At 41.3% G+C, this 17,815-nt stretch overlaps 1 protein-coding gene across 7 annotated transcripts in view; it reads left to right on the top strand.

Annotated features, from left to right (window-relative positions):
• PLCB4 (phospholipase C beta 4) overlaps positions 1-17,815 on the top strand; it is a 426,130-nt gene that overhangs the window by 30,825 nt on the left and 377,490 nt on the right. For 5 of the 7 annotated variants that reach the window (XM_047745406.1, XM_047745403.1, XM_047745405.1 and 2 more), the window contains exon 2: positions 731-785. The exons of the other annotated variants lie outside the window; for them this stretch is intronic. The gene's annotated coding sequence lies outside the window, so the exon portion shown is untranslated. The remainder of the gene's footprint in view (positions 1-730; positions 786-17,815) is intronic. 7 annotated transcript variants of the gene reach the window in all.

Genomic DNA, 17,815 nt, shown 5'->3' with positions numbered 1-17,815 from the left:
CTTATTTGGGCTTGAGTATATAAAGTTAAAATATTAGAGGAACTTCATGTATGCAGACAAGTAATTTTGGAAAAGAAAAGTCACATTTAGTGTTTATCAGGGACTAGCAGGTTTCTATGTCAATTATTTATTGAAAACAATAAATGTGAAATAAAACAGGAGAGATCTTCTTTTGATTTATTTTCCTTTATATATTTTTCTTGATCCAAAAGTCTTAGCCAAAAAAATCGAGCCATAAATATGGCTTATTAGCTAGGACAATAAAAAATAAACAACAGAAGGTAACAGCTGCTTATAGTTCTGTTACCTTCTGTTATCTACTCAGGCTATTACAACTTCTTCACCTCATTTTCCCCCCAGAAAAATAGAAACAGGAGTCGAGTGTTATTCATTTGTTTCATGGCATGACAGTATCGAGTATATGTCATTGGGATAGATGTGAAGTAAATGCTTCAATTCTCATTTCGATAAATTCCTATGCATTTTGATCTGTTTCCATTTGGTTTTGTTCATTTGCTCCTTAGAAGTCAAATCATTGGAATCAAAATCTTCGAAATATTTCATTGAGACAGAAATGAAGAAATACTTTAAGTCTAACCTCAGAAACGTCCATTTGTTTAATATTACACATGAAGCCATGACATGATATTAGAGCACGATGCTCTCAAAGCTCACCTTCGCTTCTTTCTGTTATCAGTTGGATAGTCTTTCTTCTTTTCCACTGTTACAGGAAAAGACGGTTACTCTACGATACGGAATCCCAAAACGTGGTCTTTCTTAAAAAGGTAGGTGTATATGCTTTTTAGAATTAATTTGTAATGTTTTAAAAAATTTTAGCTTGAGTAAATTACAACCCGAGACTACTTAATCAAGAAGCAATTTTTATGCTGCTAATGCAAGCCATTATGCATTGAATTAAAACCTCAGATTCAGCTTTCTAAGTTCAATACTGAATTTCCCAATCTTTTCAAAGCGTATCTATTTTGAGCGAATTGTTGATGTCTATAGCAGTCAATGCCCGTGAAGTGTAGTAAGTGAATGTCTCTCATTTTAAAAACTGAGAGAGATGAATATCCATCTACCTTGGTGAAATATATTCCTCTTTTTCAGTGGGTGATTTCGTTCTCGGAAGCCCAGGGAGCTGGGAAGTATGAAATGGTCTCTGGCTCAAGTTGTGTTAGCTCATGTTTTTTTCCGAGAGATTTCTTTTTCACAGGGTGGACCATGGTTTGCATGATACTTTGTTAGACCTTTCTCCTCTTTGAAGCCAGAATGATAATTGTGCTTAACTGCAGCATAAATAATTTACATCGTACATCTTGATACTTTGCAGCTGTAACCAAGCTGTGGGCATTCTTAGGTTTCTAGAGCTTTCTGTAACCTGTGGAGTCTCTGAGAGATTTCTAGATTTCACGGACTGAGCTCTGAGCCTAGCGGTTGCTTTTGTTTTCATCTAATACCTTTACCTCTGTAACGTGAACCAACCTCAGCGGCGCTCCTGTTCTAAAAGGTGTGCTTGGGGACTTTGATTCTGAGGAGAGCGGTGGGTCCCAACAGGTCCTTGGACCCATGAGTGTTATGGTGGGGCCTGATGAGGCTGTCACGGCAAACCACAACATCTCAGAGATCTGGGGATGCTTCAGGATCACACAGGTCACACACCTGACATTCCCCTTCTATTTTCCTTTCTGTTTCCTGCCAAATTGTAAGATTTTAGCTGTTCGGTCATTTCTGGGCAAAGAGGTTATAGTGTAGAAACATTCTTCCCCATTTTGGAATCAAGATTTTTTTTCAAAGATTTTACTTATTTGAGAGACAGAGAGAGCCAGAGAGAGCGAGAGAGCACACACATGAACAGGGGGTAGGGGTAGAAGGAGAGGGAGAACAGACTCCCTGTTGTGGGACTCGATCCCATGACCCTGGGATCTTGACCTGAGCTGAAGGCAGATACTTTACTGACTGAGCCACCCGGGTGCCCCTATAATCAAGACTTTTAATATAATTAAGACTTTTTCCTCATTCTTCCATCTGTTTCACAAAAGTGACTTTTCACCTCCAGCTCCAAATGAACTTGTCCGGAACATGGCCAGCTCCAGCCTGGAAACCGCTCCGTAAATGCTTACTTTAATTTTTTTCCTCACGTGAATTCTTCTTAAGATTTTGGCTTTCAAATTGACACAGAGAAACAAGTGAATCCCAGGGAGTGAGCGTACTTGCTGACAAAGCGATGATAGGGAGAGAGCTGAACAACATCCTGTTATCTGTTGAGTAATAACAATACACTTTTAAAAAAATCCAGAGTGTTAGACCTTGATCTTCTTTGATGTTAGTGTGGCAACCGGGCTTAACTAGAGCATAAATAATCTATATTATATGTCCTCTACCAGCTAGACCCTGAAAAAATTTGACTGCCCAGCGTTAGTAAGGTTGCTCATTCTCATTTCTCCAATACGAGTCCAAAGCCCCTGTTGGGAACCATGACCCTCAGGTGTGGAACACATCGTCACGGATCTGCTGGCCGCTCAGAAGGATGCGTCTTTAGAAGTGGGCTCCTAACCTGTGTGGTTCACAGAGCCCAGGAGGCTGTGGGATATTATAAGACTTGCTGGAATCCATGCTTGTATCAAGGATTGCTGACATATTAAATTGAGACTGTCTCTGCTGTTTATGTATATTTGACCACTCAGTATAGCTGCTACTGTTACAAGGAAATACGCAGGAATATAAAGTTTTTATTGACTTCAGAGGAGCTTTTTGCTATAATGGATTTTCTTTCTTTTTTTTTTTTTAAGATTTTATTTGTTTATTTGACAGAGAGACAGAGAGAGAACACAAGCAAGGGGAGCAGCAGAGGGAGTAGCAGGCTTCCCGCTGATCAGGGAGCCCGATTCGGGGCTCGATTCCAGGACCCTGGGATAATCACCTGAGCCGAAGGCAGATGCTTAACGACTGAGCCACCCAGATGCCCCTGTAATGGATTTTCTTAATAGGAGTTCAAGCACCACTACTATAAATGGTTAATAACTTGTTTTGACATTAAAAATGGGTCACCACGGGGCGCCCGGGTGGCTCAGTTGGTTAACCATCTGCTTTTGGCTCAGGTCATGATTCCAGGGTTCTGGGATCGAGCCCCACATTGGGCTCCCTGCTCAGCTGGAAGCCTGCTTCTCCGTCTCCCTCTGCCCCTGCTCTCTCTCATGCACTCTCTCTCTAATAAATAAATAAAATATTTTAACAAAAATGGGTCACCATAATCAGAGACATTGAGAACTGTTGTTTTAGGATATAGTGAAGGCATCTAAATCAGGTTAAGATTGAGCCCAGGATTTAACCACAACAGAGCCAGAATGTTCTTCAATAGTTATGGGAAAGAAATAGTTTTCTTTTCTTTCTTTCTTTTTTTTTTTTTTAAATTTTAGATCAGGTGACTTGGGGCAATGGATTTGTTAGACTCCACAAGGCTAGTCTTAGACTTTCTAGCCCCATAGACAGAAGCCACGTGTTGCTGTTTAAACCTAAATTTTAATTGGGAAAATTAAAAATTGAGTTCATTCTTCACAGTAGCCATCGTTCAGGTGCTTAATGGTCACGTTCAGCAAGAGGCTATATCCTGGACAGCACATGGATAGAACATTTCCATCATCAAAGAAAGTGGGTTTTTTTGTTTGTTTGTTTGTTTGTTTTTAGTTTGACAGAGAGAGAGATCGCAAGTAGGCAGAGAGGCAGGCAGAGAGAGAGAGGGGAAGCAGGCTCCCTGCTGAGCAGAGAGCCCAATGCAGGGCTCTATCCCCGGATCCTGAGATCATGACCTGAGCTGAAGGCAGAGGCTTAACCCACTGAGCCACCCAGGCAGTTTTTTAGACAAAGAAAGTTTTTTAGACAGTGCTGGGTATGATTATCTATACTTTTAGTAGCTTTGCCCCTGGCATTAGGTGGAGAAGACAGAACCCGATTTGCCCCATAGAATCGTAGAGAACTTTATGGACACGAATTCCCTAGAGCATGAGTGGAAAAGAAAATTGTTTTCCTCATCATCTTTTTCCAGTTCTCCCTCTCATGACAGCCCCCATCCCATGACAGGCGGCAGGGATCTGCATGCATTTGATTTGTTAGCATTTTATTGTGTCTTTGGTAGACCTTTGTCACCATTTGGGCTGCCGGCCATCTGAATCCTTTTCCTAAATTTGGGGGAATCCATCATTGTGTGAAGCTGGGTGGGTAAGAGGACCCTGTTCCTCTTCATTTCCCAAAGAGAAACGCCCACATTTGTGTTTTTCCTGACTTGTGCCAGCAAGCAGGAGCACAGGAAGGTCTGGCAAGCATGGGACTGGGCTTGGGAGAGAAAACTCAGAAGGGCAGAAGGTGCTTCAGAATTCCGCCCATCACTACTTCAGGCAGCGGCATTTGTGGCTGTGGACAGAGCCACCTGCAGTGACTGGAGCCTGTGGCTTTGGGGGCAGGTGGTTTGGCTGTGGCAATCAAAAGAGAAATACTAAGGAAAACAACTTTTCTGCATATGTAAGTATGGGAGAGTAGCTTCCCCTTTTCTAACTGACATCCTCCTCCACATGGAATCATGGTAACAGGATAACAAAAGAACATCAAAAGAACCAGAAATCAGCGATTCCTTAATTTAGCCAGCACCCAAGTAAGATATTCTGATATTCTTTTATGGAAAGAAACACTTTCATTATTGGTACATGGAAGACTGCATATATAGGAATTATGAACACCCTCCTTTGGATTAGTAGAGAAAGAACTCTTTTTATCTATTTTTATTTTTTTGGTAGAGATTGGTATTTATAATTCTGTTTCTTACTGAGAACCTATTCAAAGCCGTTACCTGTGAACAATCACAACAGTTTTGGTTCTTGCCACCTGGGTCGATTGGCCTGTTTAATTTGTTTTCCAGAATGAGTAGACTGTGGCGCTTGTTGTACGTTGTGCTTGAGCCTCTAGTCTGTTCCTCCTTGTGCTGCTTCCCCACTTTGATGCACATGGCAGCTGTGGGACCCCTCTGTGTCATCATGTGTGTCAGATTTGGGGCAAGGCTTCTAACAAGCTCCGTGCTCTATCTTCCTCTTCCTCTGCTTGGATCTAGATGACCATGAACCATAGTGGATGTTGGGGAGACAGGATTGAAGAAACCGGGTCTACACGGCTGCATGAAGGAGGGCTCTTTCCCCACCGGGAACACCCACATATTCTTCAATAGAAAATCTTTTTTTTTTTTTTTTTTGAAGTTTTTATATATGTAAGTGATCTGGATATCCAACGTGGGGCTTGAACTCACGACCCCGAATCATGCTCTTCCAACTGAACCAGCCAGATGTCCCTTGAATAGAACATCAATGGCAATATTTGCAGTTTTTCTCAGTAATAATTCTATGCAATAGAAGAGGGAGCATAAGATATGAACAGACACTTCTCCAGTGAAGACATACAAATGGCTATCAGACACATGAAAAAATGTTCATCATCACTAGCCACCAGGGAGATTCAAATTAAAACCACATTGAGATATCACCTTACACCAGTTAGAATGGCCAAAATTAGCAAGACGGGAAAGAACATGTGTTGGAGAGGATGTGGAGAAAGGGGAATCCTCTTACACTGTTGGTGGGAATGCAAGTTGGTGCAGCCACTTTGGAAAACAGTGTGGAGATTCCTCAAGAAATTAAAAATAGAGCTTCCCTATGACCCTGCAATTGCACTACTGGGTATTTACCCCAAAGATACAGATGTGGTGAAAAGAAGGGCCATCTGTACCCCAGTGTTTATAGCAGCAATGGCCACGGTCGCCAAACTGTGGAAAGAACCAAGATGCCCTTCAACAGACGAATAGATAAGGAAGATGTGGTCCATATACACTATGGAGTATTATGCCTCCATCAGAAAGGATGAATACCCAACTTTTGTAGCAACATGGATGGTACTGGAGGAGATTATGCTGAGTGAAATAAGTCAAGCAGAGAGAGTCAATTATCATATGGTTTCACTTATTTGTGGAGCATAACAAATAGCATGGAGGACAAGGGGAGTTAGAGTGGAGAAGGGAGTTGGGGGAAATTGGAAGGGGAGGTGAACCATGAGAGACTATAGACTCTGAAAAACAATCTGAGGGGTTTGAAGAGGTGGGGGGGTGGGAGGTTGGGGGAACCAGGTGGTGGGTATTAGAGAGGGCACGGATTGCATGGAGCACTGGGTGTGGTACAAAAACAAGGAATACTGTTATGCTGAAAATAATAAAAATAAATAAATAAATAAAAAGAAGAGGGAGCATAAGTTACATGAACATGAGAGAGAGGGAGAGAGAAAAGTTAACTTCTGTTGTGTTGAGGCTTTATGTATTTTTGGATCTATTTGTTACAAAAGCTGACATTACTCATGTACACCCTCATTCAGCACATAAATCTCATCATTTCTTCTTATCAGTGATTGACGTTCCGTTTTTAGTTAGCCTTTATCTGGAACCTACCTCTCTACTGTTAGCATGGGTTCTATACGTAGTCACAATGGGGCTGTGGAAGCAGCTAGGAACGTTATTTCCCTCCATCGCCTCATCCTGCTTACAGGGAGACCCCAGAGTTAGAGGGGGGTCCGATGCCTCCTTGGAGGAACAAGTTGCCAGTTTCGTAAAATGTAGATGCAGCATTTTGAGTGACTTCTTGGCCATGAAGATTGTGGTGCCTGAAGATCTAAGTTCAGTGACTAATTTTAGATTCATAAATGTGTAGAAAATCTATGACAGTCTTATTAGAAGGCATTTTCTGGGCTGAAGGGTTTCACATCGGCTGTATAGAAGGGTGCTATGCAATTATCTTAGATTTAAACACTGGAAGAATGCATGTATATTCATTCAGAAGTCTCAAATGTGGTGGGTCAGGAGATGATCCATTTTATGTCGGGCATCATGTGTGAATGGTTGGTTGTCAGAGATGAGGTATTAGGGGCTTAATGTTTTGACTTTAGAGTTTACTATGTATTAGTAATAACATTTTCCTCTTCTAAAATGTGGAAGTAGCAACCATTCACTTGTGAGGTTATTCATAGAGGTTTTATGCATGCTAATATATTTGAAATGTTTTGAGTCCTTTGGGGGAAAAGTGCTCAATAAACACAAATAACTACTCATGTTAGCTGTTCATTTCTGTTGACTTAGTACACGGCCATCTTTTTCTCTTAATAATGTTAGAGCATCTGAGTAATGGTATGTCATAGCTTGAACAAAATAGAAGACGTTTTTAGTCTCAGCATAGTGTAACCTGTGACAGATGATTTAATCTCTCCTGCTATATTCTTTACTGTTTAAAGGCGTTATTTGGCAAGATTGTGTTGAATAAAGTAAAAAGTTTGCACGAAGAGCCAGGAGGCTGTAATTTCTACCTCAATTATGAAGGTGATAATATTTAAGTCTAAGACTGTTCTTATAGGAACCCCACGAACTCAACCCTATTGCTTCTACTCTTTTTTTTTTTAAAGATTTTATTTATTTATTTGAAAGACAGAGATCACAAGTAGGCAGAGAGGCAGGCAGAGAGAGAGGGGGAAGCAGGCTCCCTGCTGAGCAGAGAGTTCGATGTGGGGCTTGATCCCAGGACCCTGAGATCATGGCCTGAGCTGAAGGCAGAGGCTCAAACCACTGAGCCACCCAGGTGCCCCGCTTCTACTCTTCTTAAAGTGTGCTTCCCCACCCACTGTATTTTCGAACACAGCCGTGCATACTTTATACCATAGCGTGGAGTGTATCTCAAACTTCTTGGTCTTAGAGCCTTCTATACTTTTTTTTTTTTTTTTAAGATTTTATTTATTTATTTGACAGACAGAGATCACAAGTAGGCAGAGAGGCAGGCAGAGAGAGAGGGGGAAGCAGGCTCCCCACCGAGCAGAGAGCCCGATGCGGGGCTTGATTCCAGGACCCTGGGATCATGACCTGAGCCGAAGGCGGAGGCTTAACCCACTGAGCCACCCAGGTGCCCCAGAGCCTTTTATACTCTATATAAAATTGAGAGTGTCTCAAATGGCTTAACATTATGTGGCTTCTGTCGTAAATATTTGCCATATGAGGAAGGAAAATGGGGACACTTAAAAGTATTTAGGATTAATTCCTTTCAAGTAAGTAATGAACCCATTCTACGTTAACATAGAAAGCTGTTTTCAAATGAAAAATGACTGTATTTTTCTAAAACAAGGTAAGTTTGGGAAGAAGAGTGGCACTGTTAGATTTTTTTGCACATCTCTAATTTCTGGCTTCGTGGAAGATATCTGGATTCTCTTGTTTGCTCCTGCAGTCAGTCAACTGAGATTTCAAACCTGATAAGTCCTCTGTGAATCTCCAACTTGTGAGGGAGTGACAGTGAAAAAAGGCAAATCATGTCTTAATATCCTTATGAAAATCGTTTGGACCTCCTGGAACCCCTAAAGTGGTGCTAGGCACCATACTTTGAGAACACCTGTTCTATACTAGAGCCCTAAAGCCTGTCTTTAGAGTATCTCCAGTTTTGTCATCTATTTGTACCAGAAACATCCCCATCCTGTGAGTGTGGTTATGGTAAGAAAGCAAAGATAAGAGGAAAAATTGCATGACTTATTAAAAACACTCTCTTTTGGTTTCATGTACAGAAAGCTGCGTCACCTAATGACCCAAGTGGAAGCATTTGAAATGTCAGTGCGTGTCTCTCTACCTTTATCTCTCCAGTGGAGAGGCGTGCCTAAGTATTGGTAATTAGGATTATGATCTTTTACATCTGTGATGAGATAGTGGGCTGTTCTCAAATGTTAGTGAGTGGATTCATCAGACACGATGACTTCCCCTATAAGACATCAGTGCCATACCACAAGCAGTGATTGTTTAATTATTTATTGTAGTAACTTGTCATTTATATCATGTTGTTTATTATAATAAGTGTTTCTCACCTATGTGCCTGTAGGTTGGCTGGGATCTGAACGACCTAAGCTATGCTCTCCTGGGCTTGGCTCCAAGCTGTAGGCTGGGTTCAAAGTTGCTCCTGAGCCTCCCTCCTGAGACTTGCACACACCACGTTCCTCTGTCATGGCGGAAGTGTAAAGACCACGCAGAAACTTGTAGTGTCTCTGAAGGCCTGTACTTGGAGTTGACCCACCATCACTTCAAACTCACATGCCATTGATAAAGCAAACTTGCATGGCCAAAGCTTAATATCAATGTGGCAGGAAAGCATATTCTTCCAGTGGAGAGAGAGTGGGGGTAGATAGGGAGAGGAATATTGGCTTTAACATATTCTGATCCACCACAATGTGCAATTCTAAAATATTAGTAAATAACCCTTTCTACCCGGCTAGTTCTTTTTTTTTTTTTTTTTTAAAGATTTTATTTATTTGACAGAGAGATCACAAGCAGTCAGAGAGGCAGGCAGAGAGAGAGGAGGAAGCAGGCTCCCTGCTGAGCAGAGAGCCCGATGTGGGGCTCGATCCCAGGACTCTGAGATCATGACCTGAGCCGAAGGCAGCGGCTTAACCCACTGAGCCACCCAGGCGCCCCATCTACCCGGCTAGTTCTTAATCAGAAAAATAACTCAGGAAACAAATTTTAATTTTAATTTTAGGCTGCCATCGTCCCATGGATTTTGTCTTCAAAGTAGCGCTGGCATCTGGCACTTACCCTCTTCTCAATGGTCACTTCTCCAGTTGTTCTTCGTGCTATTGATCTGAACTGTCGCAAGAGACTCTAAATTCGTCTCTATCCTAGTTACTGTTGCTGTGCAACCAAACACCCAAAACTAAGTGCTTCAAAGGACAGCAACCTTGAATCTGCTATTAGGGCAGGGTTCCGCAGAGAGACCTTGACTCTGCTCCCTACTTCATCTGCTGGGGTATTTTGCTGGGTGCTGGGACATCCACTTTTGCCATGATTCACTCACACGCCTGGCCAGTGGAGCTAGCTGGCTGTCGACTGGGAACTAAGGACCAGGAGCCTCAGGTTATCTCCATGTGGGCTTTCTATGGATTACCTGGGCTTCCTTATTGCATCGTGGCTAAGTTGCAAATGTGAGTGTCCCAGGAGACAGGATGTGAAAAGTGTCATTTTCCTTTTTTTGGTAAGTTTTTATTGAAGTTCTAGTTAGTTAACATACAGTGCAATATTAATTTCAGGTTTGCCATATAGTGATTCACCACTTCCATACAGAACATCCCAAGTGTATTTATCACAGGTGCCCTCTTAATCCCCGTCACCTATTTCCCCCACACCCCCACCTGCCTCCCCTCTGGTAACCATCAGTTTATTCTCTATAGTTAAGAATCAATTTCTTGGTTTGCCTCTCTCTTTTTTTTACCCTCTTTGCTTATTTATTTATTTATTTATTTATTTTTAAAATTCCACATATGAGTGAAATCATACGGGATTTGTCTTTCTCTGACCAACTTACTTCACATAGCATCATACTCTCTTCTCCATCCATGTCATTGCAAATGGTAAGAATCCATTCTTTTTCCTGGCTCTGTGTGTGTGTGTGTGTGTGTGTGTGTATACACGTACCACATCTTTCTGCATTCATCAGTTGATTGTCATGTGGGCTGTTCCCATGGTTTGGCTATTGTTGATAATGCTGCTATAAGCATCACGGTGCATGTATCCCTTGGAATTAATATTTTTCTTTCCTTTGGGTAAATACCTCCTAGTGTGATTGCTGGATTATAGGGTAGTTCTATTTGTAACTTTTTGAGGAACCTCCTTGCTGTTTTCCAGGGTGGCTTCACCAGTTTGCATTCCCACCAGTAGTGCATGAATAGTGCACTAGGGCACTAGAAAAGTGTCAGTTTCTTAAGGTTTGGCCTTGAGAATGGACCCAGCGTAACCTCTGTTGGATTGTATTAATCAAGCTGTTACAAAGTCCACTTTCAAGGGGAGGGGACATAGACCCCACCTCTCAAGGAGAGGCTTGTCAAAGAAATCTGGGCCCCTGTTTTAAAAAAAAAAAAATGGTGGTTTTCTCTGCCTCAGTTCTCCCCCCGCAAATCGCCCCATGTTTGCATCCTGCCTCCAGATTCGTCTTCCTAAAGCATAGCTCTGTTCATGCCGTAGCTCACCAATGCCTACCAAATAAGAAGTAAATTAATCTTGCATTCAGAATGATCCATTTATCACCCTTTAGCATTCCCCTACGTTCCAGCCAAACTCTGGGCTTTTTCTCCTTTTGCCTTTGATCATGTACTTTTTTTTCCCTCTCTTTCTAGAATATTATCCCTCTGATCTTTTCACATCCTGACATTCTGTGCTTAAAATAAATGCTACCTTCTCACAAAGATTTCCTTGAGCTCTCCATTATTCTGCAGTGTGTCCTTGCACATTCTCCCATAGTACTGTTTTGTTTTTTTTTTTAAGATTTTATGTATTTATTTGACAGAGAGAGAAATCACAAGTAGGCAGGAAGGCTGGGAGAGAGAGGGGGCAAGCAGGCTCCCCGCTGAGCAGGGAGCCTGATGTGGGGCTCGATCCCAGGATCCTGAGATCATGACCTGAGTGGAAGGCAGAGGCTTAGCCCACTGAGCCACCCAGGTGCCCCTCTCACAGTACTTTTTAACTGTGCCTTTTTAGAGATCCTTCAATTGCTATCTTATGCAAGAATAAGTGGGTATGTGTTTTATATACTCTAGTAGATTTTATGTTCCTCAGAGGGGCTTTATATTTTTATGTAATATTAATCTTCAACTGCACCAGTATTTTGAGATGTATGTCACAGTGCTTGCTTTTTTTTTAATGAATGAATCGAGAGTATGAATGGAATTACAGAGTATGCTTAGACTCTTGTGAAAACCTACTAGAAGCACTATGATTGTGGATTAAGATTGCTGGTTGGCTACAAAATAAGTAAAAATAGGTTGATGACTTAATTGTGACGTGAATGTTAGGAAGAATTATTGAAAGAAAGATTTCATTTATAATTACAATGTTGCTATACGGAAGTAGGGAGCAGTTTACCTAGACAGCTGAGGGACTAAGTGAAGAAAGCTAGAAAACTCAATTGTGGGACATAAGATACATTTCAAGTAAGTGGAGAGGGATAGTTTATTCTTGGAAAGTAAGATTCAGTACAATTACATGCAATTATTTTTGTGTAATTAAAGCACAAACATGATACAATCCCTATCAAAACTGGGGAACCCCAATATGATTCTGAATTTGATCTGGAAGAATGAACCTATAAAACCATCCCAGAATTATAAGAAATATTTATCAAAGTACTTGCCATCTCAAATATTTAAGAATAATATGAGTTAATGATGACTGAACAGAGGTATTGGTACAAGGCTATATCAACGAATAAAATATAGAGTGTATACATAGGCATATGTAGTAGGTGATAGGGTTGGCATTTCGGATTGGAAAGAAAAAGATAAATTAGTCAGTAAAAGGTGTTGGGAAACCTACCTAGTCATCTAGAAAAATGAAGCAGAATCCTTACCAGAAAACTCATGAGAAAATAATTCTAGAGGATAAAAATTATTAAGTGTAACAAAGTAAGCTATAAATGTATGTGCATATTATATGAGTCAATATTTTTACCATCTTTTGGTGGAAAGGATATCTCTAAGTAAAAAACATGAAGGAAAGACTCAAGAAGAAACTACATACAGCATTTTAAGTCTTCATTATTTTATTTTAGTATAGTGGAGAATCATCTGAATTTGTTTGAAAGTTTGAAACTTGTTTGCATAATATGGAATCAACATGATGTCCCTAATGTACAAAGTGCTCTTACAATATGCTTTTACAATTTCATCAATAAGATGAATGTCTTAATAGAATCGTGAGGGAAAAACATAGGTAATTCATAAATAATGAGTACAGGGCCAGCCAACCTATGAAAAGGTGTGCAAACCTGCTAGCTATCAAAAGTGCACATTAAGGAGCACCTGGGTGGCTCAGTGGGTTAAAGCCTCTGCCTTTGGCTCAGGTCGTGATCCCAGAGTCCTGGGATCAAGCCCCAAATCGGGCTCTCTGCTCCGCGGAGAGCCTGCTTCCTCCTCTCTCTCTGCCTGCCTCTCTGCCTACTTGTGATCTCTGTCTGTCAAATAAATAAATAAATAATCTAAAAAAAAAAAAGTGCACATTAAGTCAACAGTGGCATATCTCTGTACCTGAAACAATAAAAATAAAATGAAACCAAACAAAATATGTCTACAATTGGGGATGGTATAGGGAAACAAGTACTATCATGTCATTTTTCTTAAACTGAGGTGAAGGACCATGTTTCTAATTCTGTTTCTGGCTGAAGAGATATTTGTAAAAATAAATAGCCAGAAAAAGACAATGAAAAATATACAAAATAAAATCTCAAATATATTTCTATATACCTATGAAATATTCATCAGATAGAAAATTATTCTGTCAAATTCCTGTGAAAATTTCTAAATGTTTACTCTCGGTTTCTGAACCAATCTCGTGGTGGGCCAGTAACAGACCATTTGCAGCCTGGCACCATTTTGTGGACCACACTTTGAGAAGTGCTGCTTTCATGCACTAATGGGAACATATTTTGGTTCAAAATTTCTGAAGGGAAGATTGGCATTACGTATAAGATTTTAAATGTGCAGACTCTTCTGTTTCTTGGAATTTATTGCAAGGCCATAATCAGATAGTTGTGTAAGATTATTCTATCCTTGGGGAACTGGGTGGCTCAGTGGGTTAAGCTTCTGCCTTTGGCTCAGGTCATGATCTCAGGGTCCTGGGGTCGAGCCCCCCGTTGGGCTCTCTGCTCAGCATGGAGCCATCTTCTCCCCTCTCTCTGCCTGCCTCTCTACCTACTTGCGATCTCTCACTCTGTCAAATAAATAAATAAAATCTTTTTTTAAAAAAAGATTATTCTATCCTTTTCTGTTACACAGAAAAAGATGGAACCCCAATATTCTTCAGTAGAGTAGGGATTAACTAGTGATGGTACAATCACACTGTGGAGTACTATATAGTCATTATAAATAATTCGGTGAATGTTGTGTATTAAATTTTTTTATGGTAGAAAATTCAAATATATGTAGGAAGAATAGTATAAAAAAATCCCCATACAACCATCACCTGGCTTCAGCTATTACCTACTTATGGCCAAATTTGTCCCTAGCCCTTGGTATTAGATGCGCATTTATTTATGTGGAAAGATGATCATTGTAAATAAAAGAAGAAAGGTTATAGAGAAGCATTTTTTCACTCTCTTAACAATTTACTGATTGCATTCTGACGTCAGAATTGGCATTATTCTAGGAGCTGGGGCTTTACGAGTGGATAAAAAAAGAAACTCAGCTAGATACTTCCATTCTCATAGGGAAGACAGGGCAATCAACCACCAAAATTATACTATATAGTTACCTTTCACTATTACAGAAAAAGATCAAGCAGTGAAGGGGGATAGGGAGCATTGGGGGTGCTGTAGTTTCAGGAAGGATGGACAGAGAATGCCTCCCGGAGGAGGTGGTATTTGAGTCAAGAACCTAAGTTGCTAAGATGGAAACATGCAGCAGTCTTTGGGGAGACCTCCCGGCTGCTGGGGGGTGGGGGTGGCCAATGTAAACACCTAAGGCAGAAGTGAGCCTTGTGTGTGTGAGGAAGAGCAAGGAGGCCCCTGTGACTGGATTGAACCAGGGTATGGAGACACCAGGGCAGAAGTGGTAGGAGACACTGTGAAGGGTCTTATGGACCCCTGTGAAGACTAGGCTCCTACTCTGAGTGAAATAGGGAGCCCCTGGAGGGATTTGAACCTAGGAGAGATATAAGATTGCTTATATTTTCAGACACTCATTTTGGCTGCTGAATTGAGAATAGACTGTAAGGGGGCAGGTCCAGATGGAGGAAGATCAGATGGGAGGTTACTGTGAGAGCCAGGGAGGACGTGGATGATCCTAATTTGGACAAGGGTGGGAAGGGTAGAAATGGTTTGAAGGGGTCAGATTTTGATCTATCTCTTTTTTTTTTTTTTAAAGATTTTATTTATTTATTTGACAGAGAGATCACAAGCAGGCAGAGAGGCAGGCAGAGAGAGAGGAGGAAGCAGGCTCCCTGCTGAGCAGAGAGCCCGATGCGGGGCTCGATCCCAGGACTCTGAGATCATGACCTGAGTCGAAGGCAGCGGCTTAACCCACTGAGCCACCCAGGCGCCCCAGATTTTGATCTATCTTGAAGGGAGAGTCAGGAGAATCTGCTCAGGGATCCCATGTAGGGTGTGAGAGAGGGAGAGGTGTTAAGGGTGGTTCTGAGGTTTGGGGCCTGGGCACCTGGAAAGATGGAGGTGCTGTTTACTCGAAGGGGGAAGACTCCATCACCAGATGTTCGAATGGGGAAGCTCAAGAGTGGGTTTGGGAGGCATCGAATTTGAGGGTCCATTAGACATCAAAGTGAAGATGTCCCATACACCATTGTATATAAGGGTCTGGAATTCAGAGAGAGGTCTGGGCTGAAGATGTGGAAATGTGGGAGGTGTGAGTCTGGGTGAGGTCACCAAAGATGTCAATGCATGTGGAAAGCTAAGAGGTCTGAGAACTTAGCCCAGGGTCATTCACCCTTAAGAGCAGGGAGATGAGGGGAGGATCAACATTAGTAATCAGGGAGTGAGGTTTCTTCCTCCTAATGAAGTAGGAGGAAAACCAAGGGTGTGGGGGTATCTTAGAAGCCCACTGATAAGTGTTTCAAGGCGGGGAGAGTAATCAGAGGGCTGTCAAGGAAGAGGCTGTAGATTTGACTGAACCCAGAGCTCAGATGAAAGTCTGATCAACGGGATCTGCCAGCTTGGATTCCTTACTGGCGTGCGAATTGTGAAGCGTGGAGATGATGAGAAGGAAGCCAGTAATTATTGTCATTTTAAGAATTCAGAAGGAACAGTGTCTTCTTATTTCTTTGTCAGGAATGTCAAATATATACCCTGCCATTAAAATTGAATATAGCAGCCAAAAAGAAAAGGAAGACAAAGAAACTAAAATTACTGAAAGACAGTTTTCCCATGTCCTGTCAGAGAGCGTAAATTAATTATAAAGCTGGTTGATGCAGATGCAGCTGGCCAAACTTGGGTTACGCTTTAGCAGGGAACATCCATGGGGAGAGGCCCAGTGAGAAAGTGAAGTCAACTGAGAGAGAGAAAGAGAGGGAGAGAGAGAAAGAGGGAGAGGGAGAGAGGAGGAGAGTGTGAGGGAGAAGGAGAGAGAGTGGGAAGGAGAGGGAGGGTGGAGGGGAGGAGAGAAAGAGAAGGAGGAAAAGGGGGAGAGGGAGAGGAAGGAAGAGCAAAGGAGGGAGAAAGGAGAGAGGGAGGGAGGGAGAGAGAGCAGGAGAGTGAAGGAGAGAGAGAGAGAATAGGGGAAACATGGAAAACCCAAGAGAATCACTCATGCTTGAAGCAGATAAAGTTAGTTGAGTCTCCAGGAATAAAATACCAGAAACATGGTAGCTGCTTTGAACAGTAGTTTAGCCTGGATAGACTTGAAAATGTATACATTCTTTATGGAGGAACCATTTTCCTGACACTTAAAACAGTCCACTGTGGGCACAGTGGTGACTTCGGGTCTCTGAGGCCCAAATGCAGTCAATGTTGGGGAGATGGTGTCTTCGAGTCCCGGGAGTTGTGCCAGTTTCTTCCCTAGGCGTCGATTGGATAAAAAGCTATCACATTTTGGGTAACTTTTCTCTAGAAAATTTTGAAACAAATGCTAAACTAAAACTTTATAATTGTACTAGTTTCCCTAAGTAGAAAGGAAAACGTCACCTTTTTCACTTGCAGGGAGTTCATGTGGGGTCTGAATGCACAAGTTCGGGAAATAAAATGATTTATTTTATTTATTTATTTATTTATTTATTTATTTATTTATTTATTTATTTTTTGTGGTAGGCTAAAATGATCGCTGCCTGAATAAACATTTTGAACACCATCCCTCCCTCTCAAACACACACACAATACACATATTCTAGTGCTTATCAAATTACGAAAGTGGAGTTCAGATAAAATAACAGGAGGTTTTTCCTTGGCATCAGCCAAGAGTTATTTGGAAACAGGCAGAACAAGTTAAAGTGTAAGCCTCTTATAGCGAAGGGAAAGATTTGTGTACCAGACAGAGATGGAATGCGTTCATTCTCACATAAATATTATCTCTTTGTTCTTACCAGGGCCGAGATGCAGTCATTGTCTTAATTAACTCGGAGAATTTTTAGTTACGGCTCCAAAATTTTAGTCTACTGGAAACTGTCACCCGGCCAACTAGCAGGGACCTTTAGTGGGCTCTGTATCCAAATTAGATCTCAGGGATGGGTGTGGAAGGGCAGATTCACCTCTTTTTTCCAGTTTTTATGTTCTGGGCATCTGTTATTCTAGTTCATGGACAAGTTTGGACAGAGAAGCTTAGCAGCTTTTCTGTTATTCATAAATGGGTATTTTACTCAGCAGAACTCATGTCTTTTTGCAGTGTGTTAATTTGTGGAACATTCTGAAACCCAGCCCGAAGAAGACGCCACTGTCAAGGGTCACATATAGTCTTTCAGTAATTTTGTTTGGAACTGTGGTGTTTTTTGTTTTTTGTTTTTTTTTGATTTGCAATAAAAATTACAGTTGAAAACAGGGAAAATATACATCTGACCCCAAAGAACATTTTTACTAATTAGCATTTATTTCAATAAAACTTGGAACTTTAAAACATGGAATTTTAACATCCTTCCATTCATACAGGCGTCATGGTCACAGAGACCTAGAAATAGCTCTCAAGTGACCATTTCTGTCCTATTTACATTGAATTTTGTGGGGGGGAAATGAAGAGACTGAACAGTGTTTAGATTATCTCTGCATATTTAAAATTTCTCGCCAACCTT

This window comes from Lutra lutra, chromosome 9 (genome assembly GCF_902655055.1).
Source record: "Lutra lutra chromosome 9, mLutLut1.2, whole genome shotgun sequence".
Taxonomy (NCBI): Eukaryota; Metazoa; Chordata; class Mammalia; order Carnivora; family Mustelidae; genus Lutra; species Lutra lutra.
The sequence above is the reverse complement of the archived record's forward strand: the minus strand, read 5'-3'. Positions and strand labels throughout refer to the sequence as shown.